Genomic DNA, 13,164 nt, shown 5'->3' on the forward strand with positions numbered 1-13,164 from the left:
TGACTTCTGCTGGTCAGACCTACCCAGCAAACTTAAGCTCTTACTCTGGTAACAGCATCTCTCTTTCCTTTGGGAAACGATTCTACCATTCAAGAATGGACTGTTAATCATGAGATAAGCTTCTAGCATTATCACTTGATCCAACAAATAGACATGTGACCCAAATGAGGTCAATCGATTTCTTTATTTTGGATTTTTATATAACCTTAAGTGGAAAAAGAAGGTTTCTTCCTACATTGTTTGCTGGCTGTAATGTTATGTCTGGATCTTTGTATAACCATAATGTTTTTCTCAACATGGAGAAAAAGTATATTTAAAAAGAATGCGGTTGTATGGTTAGAGGGGTACTAGATTTATTGGGATGATCACTTTGTGAGTAATACAGTTGTCTAATCACTATGTTGTACACCTGATATTAATATAGTATTGTATGTTAACTATAACCAAAAAATAAAAAAAAATACTATTATAAAAAAAGAGAGAAAGAGAACAAGGTTGACACAGACATAAGAAGAGCCAAGAAATGAAGAGACTTAGTGTAACTGAGAGCCTGTATGCAGCTGTGCCTGAAGCCATTCCACTTCCACTGTTCTAAATATAATTCGTGTAAATAAAAATAAATTCTGTTTTGTTTACATTAGTTAGGTTTCAGACACTTGTAACCAGAGTCCTAAGCAAAAAAAAAAAAAAAAAAAAAAGTGAAACGAATGGAAGGAAAGGGTTGACTCATCTAATAAAGCCTAATAATGCTTTACACAGGGCAACAAGAAGTATACTGCTCTACTAATAGTTTCAGTAGTTTGTATGCACCTTATGAAAGAGAAAAATTCTTTTAAGTGCTACTAGAAAATCATATCTTAAACTCACTCAGTGATTTTTTTTTAATATCAAATTAGAATTTTTTTCTCAGAAAAATATTTGGCCAGAGGACAGAGTACATAAAATAGGAATCCAAAATATGGCAAACCTTTGAAATCATTCACATAAAAAGAATAATAATTTTATGATAAAAATCTTAAACATGAATTAGTTTAATTTATCAAGTCTACTTACAGGTATAAAGAAACTCAATCACAATTTTCACACAACAGAACATATTACAAAATTTCTAGACAATTTTATGTAAAAAGAAATACTTTGCAACTTTTTCATTGAATCCACATCTTTATTATCTCTTAAGCAAAACATATTCCTCTTGATTAAATCTAAATGAAATATTCCCACTGAATATAAATCATCTTACCAGCTGGTCATAGTGAGATTTCTTGACCAAGATCACACTGTTTTATATTTCAAGGATCATTCAGAACATATTAATCCATCACACTCGAGAATTTTAGTTTGCAAGTTACTGAGAGCAATTGTTTCAATGACATGAAATGTCTGGCATCATTCACTTTGTCCAGGCTACTGAATCCTCAGAATGCAGAGGTCATGTTAAAATTATATGATGAGAACAAGAAATTCCAAATGAAGCAAACTTCCTTTAGATCAATGCGTTCAGTCTTTTATGACACAAAGACCTTTATGAGACTTTGATGAAAGCCATGGCCTGCTCTCCTAAAAAATTCACATGTTAAATACAGTTTCAGGGGTTGCTGAAATTCAGTGGCCATCCATGAACAGCAGGTTAGGAAATTGTGTTTTAGCTCCACTGAATAAAGTCCATTTAAGAAAAAATGCTATAGTCACTTATCTGAAAAGAAGCAAAATATTTTTACATGTTTTATTTCTGAGCTAGATCACTAATAGGAAACATAAGGCAATAGTACAAAAACTTAACCTAGTTAGCATTTTTAAGGCCAAATGGCCCATACAAAGCGCCCAGAATACAAGAATGGGATGTGTGTCATACTATCTTAAGTGACCCTCACAAATCTTTGGCACACATCTAGGGATCCTTCCCAGCAACAAAGTTTGCTTTAGGCCAATTTTGAAATCTGTAAAAAAATTCCCCACCCCTCAGTTTACTTACAGAGTAACAAGATTTAAGATCTCTGGAATTCCTGGTAAATGGTAGCTTTCTCATTGGGGAAGTGGGTGACGGGGCAGGGGAGACTTTCTCCCTTAGATCTTTTGTGCCAGATATCTTCCATTTGCCCCTTAGATCCACCTGCCACTCTGCTTGGGCCCCAGGAGGCTGACCTGTGTGGTTAACATCAAGAGTTTCCTGTCCTCGGGCTCCTGACCAGGTTGGACAATGGAAAGCAGGACAGATGATCAGTGGGAGGAGAAGAATGAGGACAGTGTTTATTTCCTGGCTCTTGCACTCAAGGTCCCCTGGAGTTGGCTATCTCTCCACAGAAGATTATGGCTTCTCTCAAGGGCTGACAACTGTACAGTAGAACTGGCTCCCTTAGTTCTAGTACCCACTCCTTCCTCTCATCCCCACCTGGGCTGATACTAACAGCCAGGTTACTGCATTATCCCTTGGAGTTTCCTTACCCCCATGCTTTTGTAAATGGTTTCATTGTCAGTAAACCCTCTTGGAATAATCCTATTTGGAATGCCATCTGTTCCCCACTAGACAACTGATTGATTCACTCTTTTCCACATTTTTAATAATATACTGTGTGAATATAAAATAAATGAACTCAAAAAAAAAATTTTAAATATATGTTCTCTCAGAATAAATACATCTGTAGGACTTGGTGGCTATCTGGGTCTATTGCACTGGAAAGCAGAGGAAAGAGTCAAAGTTTTAATATAAACTCACCTGGTAATTTTTCAACAGTACTGCCAAGGTAGGCTGGGATAGTGAAGGAGGGAGTGAAACCAAGGTCAATACAACTTGGAGGGAACACACTAGGACAACAGTGTTGCCTCTGCTCCTCCAGTGACAGGAAGTACAAATGAAACCTATGCACTTGGCAGACATGAGCTCTCCTTTAGGGTAGAGATGCACCATGAGGGATGGTAGCCTCCTGAGGAATGTTGTTACATGTGGTTACAGCACGAGCCTCTCCTTTCTTGGCACCCCAAGGGCAGAGCTATTTAAAAATCTACTGTGTCAGGCTTTAGACAGCCAGTCCCAACTTACAATTGAAGGAAACTACAGTTCCGGCTTGAATGAGTCCCCAGGAGAAAAGATGTGAGCTTGTCATTCTCATTGTCAATTTCACATTGGCAGTTAGAGAGCACACTGTGGGTAATGATTAATGCCTGCTCATTAACATTATGCCAGAACTTACAAGAATGCAGTCACAGGTATAACAGAAAAGCCCTTTCTGATTAATCATTGGTATTTCTCCAGAACAAATTTACTATCCACATAATAGATGGCTTTCACTCCTCTTCATAAATTCATAAAGATGACACAACTTTATGTGTCACAACACTACAGTAGTTTTTATGGCTCAAGGTTTATTCTTTTTAAGAACAAAATATATTTAAAAGTAAATTCACTCTCTTAAAAATTACAAAATCAATATGCTAAAATTTAAAAAGGGCTCATGTATTTCAACCCTACTTCAATGAAAAACTTCTTGAGTTTTTTTTCACTATAGAAATATAAAATACTAATGAAGCTAATCAATTTTCCAGTTTAGTAGTTTATACATTTTTATAAATTTCAGAAAAAAGAAAACCATTAGGGATGATATATGATGATATATAGTATGTCGTGATATATATTTTGATATTATAACTAAGCACAATCGTTTAATCTTTTAATATCAAAAAAGCTAATATCATAAGCTATCTATCAAAAGGAATGTACACTGGCAGTACTTGTATCCAAAGCCTTAAGTTAACTTTATTATATCCAACCATTCCTTGCAAAGTAATTAAGTAATTTGTTTTCTAAGATTACTATGTAAGAATCAAAGATATTTATTGCTAAGAAGCCACTATTCACTGCTAAGAAACCATTTAAATAACATTTGACCTCCAGGGGTTTTCATATTCCAAGTCTGTGTGCCTGAAACAGGAAAACAGGAAGTGAATATACCATTGGGAGTCTTAAAGAGTTCAACTGGAAAATCTTTCTTTGGAAAGAGCACTTTTTTTCTTTTACAATGTGCCTATTGTCAATGCATGTTGCAAATAAGGAGAGAAAAGCAATGCTTTGTATTTCTAGCCAAATCCTAATCATATCATTTATTCTATTAGATTTGGCTTCTCTACTTTTTTATACACATTCTGGTGTTTTCCTGCCCTAGTTAACATGAATATGCTAATTTGGTAAAATAGTCTAGTGACAGGGGGGAAAACATCTAGATTATCTAATATAATTTTTTTACAAAATAAAAGGTCCCTCACAGAGTAGTCTAATAATGACACTGCTCTGTAATGGTTCTCAACAATGTTTTAAGGAAGGAAAACCATAGAAAGAGACTATGTCATCTAGAACAAACTGAAAGAACAAGTAAAATGGTGGTCTCTGGGAGCTACATCTGGATCTTTTACTTCCAGAGGACAAAAGGGAGGCAAACCACTTCTTTTATGGCCAGCTGACATCTATATTGTCTAGATAATCTACACATGAGTTAGCACACAAAGAGACATGATACTCTGTGTTATTTCTCAAGTCCTTTTCATTAACATGGGGTAGTAAATACCAACCCTGGACAATAAGTCTTTATTAAAGTAAAAGGTCCAGTTTGGAGACCCGAAACAAGAGAGGACCTAGGAACAAAATTAACTATTCACACAATGAATGAGACCATCTCAGAGTCTGGGGAATCGGAAGAAAGTGAAAGTTTACAAGGATTCCTCTTGATCTCTAAGATATACATGAAGAAAAAAACTGTGGAAAGAAATGCAAAGCTAATACATTTTGGATGTTTTGTGAAAATAAATTAGGAGAAACAAGAATACATATACCTGCATGCTTGCATTTTTAAAAAGAAACAATGAAAGGAAAAAAAGTCAGAAATCAATAAAAATGGCTGACTATAAGAAGAGAAGAGGTAAAAACTGGGTAGAGGGAACAGAGATGTAAGTGGAACTTCTCTGAGTAGACACTTCATATATTATATATGGTTTTTAACATGATACACCTTACATATTTCAAAAATTAAATTAAATCAAAAAGAAAAATGTGGCCCTGTTGTAAAACAAATAACTAAATTGGTAGTATAACTAAACAGAGAAAATAAGTATTTAAAGTGAATTTAGAGTATAGTACTTTGACTACTTACTGGGAAACATTCTAAACCAAGGAAGATACAAAATAGTCTTTAAATATCACTCAGCAGTTTTATGATTATCATAAAGTAATTATGTAGCTGTTTTTAAGGACTACGAATTGTAGTATAAGAAAGACACACATAACCTAATTTAATATATTGTAATGTACCTACCGATAATTCTAATTTTAAAATAATTCACAATTTTTAAATCTGTCCCCTAAAAGATCCCTAGAAACAATAGCAATAAACATACCTAAGATCCAGATTTCAGTCTCTAGAGTCATTTCCTATTGCTCTAGAAGAGATAAACTTACTATTTTGTTTTGTTTGTATTAATATCATTTGTGAAAACTGTAGTCTTCATTAGGTTAGGACCCTAACCACATGATAATAGATATAAAGACAGAAATACAATTAATAACCTTACATTCCTGCAAAAATCAAGAAGCTTTAAGAAAGTGCCTTTCACACTTAAATTTGCATTAAGGTAGAGGCTGTTTAAAATACAAATGCCTATCCCAGACCCCAGCAAGTCTATTAGGTCTGGAATGGGACCCAGGACTCCTCATTTTTAACAATCATCCCAGCTAATTCCAATGACAGTAATCAGAGAAGACACTTTGAAAAAAACGTTTTTAGGAAAAAATACAATAGACACTTTCTACATGTATTACACATGAAGATAAAAGAAAGTTAAAAGTGGCTCCTCATGGGAAAAGAAAGTGTACAACTATTAAACTCATTTTAAAATGCATATATATAACCTTGATCAAAAATAAAAACTCAAAGGGGAAATGCAATAAATGCTTCTGCTTCACCACACAAATTTCACTAGTGCAAAATGAAGCATAGATTTCTAGATTAGCAATAAAAGAACAATACCAGAAAATATTAAACTTTGTCATTTGCTGGAACATAGTACCTGAAAACAAATCCAAGCTGCCTGGCTTCGGAGTCAGGCTTTTAATATTTCCTGGGCTTTGCTTGGCTTTAGTTAGAAGGTATTTAATGTACTAAGATGAAATGTGATGGTTGGACGTCTAGTTCCATTTCCTCCTCCAGTTTCATCAGTGCGGCTTTTTTATTTGATCTAACATATTCCCTTTGCCACTTAGCTTCTTTTAACCTCCTTCCTGAAACCAAATGCTTGCAGCGATGCATGCCTGTGTTGACTGATTCTAAATGCGTAGAGAAGGCTGTCAGGATGGTGGAGACAGCCGAGTTACAGGGACAGAGACGAGATCCATAGTTGCTTTATTTTGCTATGATATGGCTTAATGTGGGGAAATTATTTAGGTATTTTAGTACTCTCTTTCCACTTCTTTAAAAGCAGGACAAGATTTATCTACTTCATAGTTAATCAATGTTTATTAAGTGCTTCCTCATGTCTTTGTTCAAGCTGCTATAACAAAATACCATAGACTAGGTGGCTTAAACAGACATTTATTTCTCACAGTTTTAGAGGCTGGCAATTCCAAAATCAAGGTGCCAGCACATTCAGTGTTGACGAGTATTAACTCTTCTTGGCTTGCAGATGGCGGCCTTCTTGATGTATCCTCACAAGGCAGAGCGAGAAAAAGCTCTGGTCTCTTCTTCTTTTTATAAGAGCACTCATCCCATCATGGCGGCTCCACCTGCATGACTTCATCTAAACCTAACTATCTTCCAAAAGCCCCTCCTCTAATAGCATCACATTGGAGTGAAGGCTTCAACATGTGAATTTTGGGGGGACACATTCAGTTCATAACACCAATCCACAGGTAACATTTATTAGGGTTCAAATCAACTCAACCAACTTCAAACCCTAACTCCTTCTGAGATGGTTTTTAAAGTTCTTTTGATCTCCAGAAGAATGGTATATTAAGTACCCACAATCTATTTCTTCTTTAAAATTAAATTATTGGTACTTTATTAGGTTAGGTTTCTACCTCATACTAATGATCACTGTGTAGACCAGAACATACATAGTCATGGCTCTATATTAAAATCACTTGAAGAGCTCTACAAACCTGAGATTCCCAGGTCCTCCAACCAGGTCTACTGAATCCAAATCTCTGTGGGTGGGAATTGGCTTGGGAATCATTTCTCTACAAGTCCCGCAAATGATTCTGCTGCAGCCAATCTGAGAATCAGCATTTGGAGATCACTGGAATACCACAGATCTCAATAGAATGTCGAGTTGAAAAATGTTGCCTTTGCAAACTTCCTGCTGCTGGAAGACTCTTGAGAGACTTCTGGGTTTGATGTGGCAAATTCTTAGAGAGCTCAGTGTTGCCAGAGAGTGTATAACTTCTTGATAACGCTCCTGACATGAAAACTTCCTTAGCTGACTCTCATATTTAAGGAATGGTACAATGGAATATCCTTGTGAAAAACTGTATGGGGAGTTGGCAGAAAGGTGTGCTTTCCCCAAACAGAAGTAGCACCAGTGTCTACTTCATTCTCACTCTTATGCTATCCAGAGACTGATTTTACTTCTGTCCTATTTAGGGTAATATGTTTCTGCTTAACCAGCTAGCATTTGAGAGAACTCATAAAAAACAGTATTATAGTTGTATGTTACTCATTAGCTTAGAAAAGTGTTTCCTATCATGGATATGCATGCCACCAAACACAGAATGACTTTAGGAACTTTTTTTTTAATATTTAGAAAATTCTTTCAACATATCATAAAAATAGACAATTCGCATATCATACCTATGATTTCAGATATTACTGCTTAAAAAGAGGATGCAGTAGGTATTTAAAATATTAAATGTGAACTGTTTTTCATAAAAATATCATGTAAATAATAAAATAAGTGGTACTTAGATATAGCTAAAATTTATTCTTTGCATGAATATTAATTGAATACCTGCAATTAATGTGGTTTTGGTAAAGAATAGAGACAAGCCTCTATCTTCAATGAACTTTCACTCTGGTAAAGTCTAAACATGAATATGAGAAATAGTGTATACTACTTTTTATATAAATATTAATATACAGAATCACATTAATGAAAATAACTCATCTCAATATAGCATTCAGGAGGTTCAGGAAAAACAATCTATTGAAAATATACACTTCTGGTTTTAGCTCTAATGTAAAAAGCTTGGAAGTCATGATTCTCATTCTTAAAATAAGAAAAAAGCTGAACAAATTGAGAACCAATCACTTTTCTTAGACTTATAGAGGGTGGAGATAATGGGCAAACTGCCATATCCAAACTATCTGGAGCAGAAGCTACTGGAGTAGGAATACTTAAATGTTAACTCTGATCAATAGTGTGGACTAGCATAAAAATGAGTGACACCTGGGGTGGGGGGGTGGTCACAGTCTAGGAGGGCTCCCATACTTTCCAGAGTTTTACCTGCAGGCACCCCATTGGTTCTTACAGTGAAGAGGCAAGAGAGATCTCTCACCTACCCTGTCCCCTCTACCCCACAACCAGGAGAAAGCAAAAAGTAACCAATGTAAAATATGCTCAAAGCATTCCCCATCTAAGGAAGGTAAAATGCTAAGAAACACTTGTGATGGTCACAGCAGAGGGATGTAGGCCCATCAACTAAAAGACTGATATTTAATTATAAGATTAAGGACAACTTCTCTCCCCTGCACATTACTACCATAAGAAGAGCTCCAGCACAATAGCAATGATTGCAACTGAAAAAGCTGCGAGGCGCAGATTCTATTTAAGGAGTTTCTTAGGAAAACACAAGGACAACAGGAAAAACCAAAAACATTAGAGGAATTTGAAGCCTCTGGTACCTATAGCTACAGCAGTCATTAAAACAGCCCAAACACTTAAGGACAATTTATCTTAATTCCTATTATCTGATATATCATGTCTGGTTTTCAACAAAAAAATTGCAAGGCATGCTAAAAGTCAAGGAAAAATACAGCCTACAGAGACAAAGTAAGCATCAGAACCAGACTCAGATGTGCATAGGTTTTGGAATTATCAGACAGGAAATTTTAGATAATTATGATTAACAGATTAAAGGTTGTCATGAAAAAGTAGACAACCTGCAAGAACAGATAAGCAATATAAGTAGAGAGATGGAAAATCTAAGAAAAAAATTTAAAAAAATGCTAGAAATCAAAAACACTGCTAACAGAAATAAATAACATCTTTGCTAAGCTCAAAGCAGACTGGACAAAACTGAAGAAAGAATCAAGGAGCTTGAAGATATGTGAATAGCAACTTCTCAAAATGTAAAAAGAAAAAATAATGGAAAAAAAAAACGGTACAGAATATCCAACACCTCTGAGACAATTTCCAAAGATGTAATGTGTGTAACTGGAATACTAGAAAAGCAAAAAAGAACAGAGAAGAAATATTTTAAAGAATGATAGCTGAGAAATTTCTAAAATTAAAATGACAGACACCAATCCAAAGCTCCAGGAAGTTTAGACACTACCAAGGAAGATAAATACCGAAATATATACACCTAAGCATGTCAAAATAAAACTGCAGCAAACCAGAAACAAAGGTAAAGTCTTGAAAGAAGCTAAGGGAAAAAACTCACCTTACCTATAGATGAACAGATAATAATTTTGGTAGAATTTTGTCAGAAACCATAAAAGCAAAATAAGAGTGGAATATTATATTTAAAATTGAAAGAAAAAACCCGCCAACCTGGAATTCTATATCTAGCTAAATTATTCTTCAAATGTAAAGGAGAAACATAAAGACTTTCTCAGAAAAATAAAAATTGAAGGAATTTATCACCAGCAGACCTGTCCTGCAAGAAATGTTAAAAGAGATTCTTCAGGGAGAAGGAAAATAATACAGGTCAGAAACACAACTTACATAAAGACAAAGTGTCAGAGAAGGAATAAATGAAGATAAAATAAAATCTTTAATTTTTCTTATTATTAATCGATATAACAGATAAATGTACATTCTAAAGAAATACTTTAAAAAGTTATTTTAAGGTATAGCTGATACACTAAGAGAGGAGAGAAAATGGGATTACATAAAATGCTCAATTAAAACTAGAAAAGACAAAATGAAGGAAAGGAGGAAAAGAAACAGAACAAGTACAACAAATAAAAAGTTCCAAACATGATAGATATTAATCCAAGTATAGCAATAATCATTTTTAATGTGAATGGTCTAAATACATCAATTAAAAGATACGAAACATCTGAGTGAATTTTTAAAAATCTGTTGCCTACAAGAAACCCAATTTAAACATAAAGACACAGTATTGTAAAAATGAAGAAATAAAGAAAATCTATCCAGCAATTTCTTTGGTTAACAGCTCTTTCCTGATGGCTGAAAAATAAATAAGCAACGAAAACACTAAAAAACAGTGACTTTTACCCCCTAGAAACCAATTTTAAAATATCGTGAGACTAGCTTTAATGATAAATAAGAGAGGAATCTCAATGCCTAGAAAAGCAAGGTATATCAGGATGGAATTGAGACAAAATTAATTTCTATCATTCTCCCACCAAATATACTTTTTAGTTTAAATGCAAAGAGGAACAAAAATAATTCTTCTGAACTAAAACATAACAGTTTATTATCTTCTGAATAAAATTTTTAACATATGCTTGAAATTTTTCAATCAAACTTTCTCGATTTCATTTTCTTTTAAAGAGCTATCATTTCAATTCTCCTTTAGAAGGGTTTTCTTTGTTTTTGTCTTTGCCTTTTCATTTTTGATAAAAAAAAAATCAAGTTAACTGCTCTAATCCAAAAAGTATCTGCACAAAAAAGATACACATGAATATTCTTATTTATCCCATGGGCGGGACACATGATCAGAGTCTAGTAGAGCAGGGTCTCCATCAATTTAGTTTCCTCCTCCCCCTCCCCTACGTGTAAACTAAGGAGGTGTTTTTCTTGTACTTTTCTGAAGAACACATGACAACTATCAAGAGTCTTTAAAATATTCCTACTCTTTAACCAGCAAATTTACATTTAAATAATACTTTAAATAGTATTTATTAATGAGATTTTATAATATATGTTACATGATATATATCATATACAATACTTATACTACTATAAAGCCAAAATTCAAACTATTTCTTTATCTAGAAACAGTATCTTTTCATTCTAGAAGTATCTAACCTGTGGTCAACAGCTCTAGAACCAAGCTGAGTTCAAAAACAGCTCCACTTACTAGCTGGGTTATGGGCAAATTTTTTAACTTTTCTGAGCCTCAGTTTTCTCTTCTCCAAAATGGGGATAATAATCGTACATTTTGCATTAAATTGGTTAAACGGGTTAAACTATTAGAACAGGATCTGATATAGAGTAAAAATTCAATAAATGTTGCCTATTATTATTTCTTTTTAGTTACTGATGCTCAACTTCTTTTTGACCTCTGCAAGGTTTATCCCGCTAAAATTGCTATTTCACAAACCCCTTTCTCTAAATAAAATAGAATAACTTCAAAAGAAATCTTTTTCCTCTATTAGAGCAGTTTTTAGTGTAAGTATACAAATTGTTTATAACAAGATTAAATATTCTCTTTCAAGATCAAATTTCTAAATTTTACATTCTATGTTGACAACACGTTAACACCACCAAAATCTAAATTATGTCACCTCATTCAAAAGTATACCACTTCTTTTTTATTAGAACAAGACAATATTATTATAACAATCTACCATGAGAATATTTCTCACAAAAGTATCATCCAATAAACAATAAATGTAATAGTGTATATCTAATAAATGAGAACGAAGTTTAATTTATATGTTATAGTTCCATGGAGTTCATATATCTTTAAATCTATGTATGACCATGTTATTACCATAGAGTCTCATAAAATTAAGAAATAATTGTGAACTTCATTAATGTAAACAAATTATAATGCAGTCCAACTCTTAAGTCATATTTAATATAAAGGAAGGTTATTTTCAGGGCTCATCATCCATCTTCCCTTCAAAGACAAATATTGCCAAATTAATGTTCTCCATCAGGTTGACTTAAGAACAAAAATGCTGAGTCTTTAATTTCAATGTTTAGTATCAGCTGTCTTATTTAATTAAAGTCAATAATAGTTTAAACATTCTCTTTTCTCCATTTTAATATAAACATTAACAATGTTGCTTCTGAAAGATTCTTTTGTTTTCCAACTGCCAACTGAGCTATGTTCCAAATTGTATGAGTTAGAGCCCTGAATGATTTTTAGGACTAATTTAGTGCCATTTTACCCATGCGTTAATGATGGGTTAAGTGAATTAAGGCCTAATACATTATGACACACTTTAAAAGACACACACTTAACAATCACAACAATCACAGAGAATACATTTTCTGAGACTTAGTGAATTCTGTACCTAAATTTATCTTTAAAGTGGGAATAAGTTACAGGTCTACATGGGGCATGACACACTCCATGTGGTGGGTTTCATTGGTTGTATGATGTCTATGCCTACCCCCACACAAAGGCTTGGCCTCAGCTACTGTAGTGAACAATTATGATTTTATCTGACCAAAATGATACCCTGCTTCTCTAGGAAACCTACAACTCCATCCCAACATCACATGCCAATCACAGTGCCCCACCTCTTGCTGTCCCCATGGGGAGGCATAGAGTCATGGGTTCAACAAGTAGGTACATCATCCAAGATAAGCCAGAGTCATTTCCAAAGATGCTTCCAAACAGAAACTGGAAAAGAAGTTTTTTGCCTTTTGGGCCATAGAACACCACACTGCCGGCAGTAATTATTTAGGAAAAAGTCATTTTCAAGAGTAGAGAATAAAATTAACATAGAGAAATAGAGATGGGAAAAGAAAGAAATAGATGAAGAGATATGAAACTGTTCCAATCCAGGTAGCCATTAGGTTAGTTCCAACCTGCTTACCTTTAACGGTTTGTTACCTAAGCCAAGAAATTATTTCTACCAAGGCCACTACTAGTTAAAATTGGCTGCCACTTGCAACCAAAAGAGTCTTGAGCCAATTTATAAATGTATAATTAATACCAGAGATATACGATAATTTCATATGAGACATATTTTAAATTAAGTCAGTTTCTGGCATGCTCTAGCCAGGGTGTCCTGTAGCCCGTCCTTTCACAGTTCTCTA

General features: G+C 34.1%; 1 protein-coding gene across 1 annotated transcript in view; it reads right to left on the bottom strand.

Moving 5' to 3' along the window:
• The window catches only part of ADAM22 (ADAM metallopeptidase domain 22), a 236,308-nt gene that overhangs the window by 158,619 nt on the left and 64,525 nt on the right, over positions 1-13,164 (bottom strand). The window lies entirely within an intron of this gene.

This window comes from Pteropus vampyrus, unplaced genomic scaffold, assembly GCF_000151845.1.
Source record: "Pteropus vampyrus isolate Shadow unplaced genomic scaffold, Pvam_2.0 Scaffold4, whole genome shotgun sequence".
NCBI classification, from domain to species: Eukaryota; Metazoa; Chordata; class Mammalia; order Chiroptera; family Pteropodidae; genus Pteropus; species Pteropus vampyrus.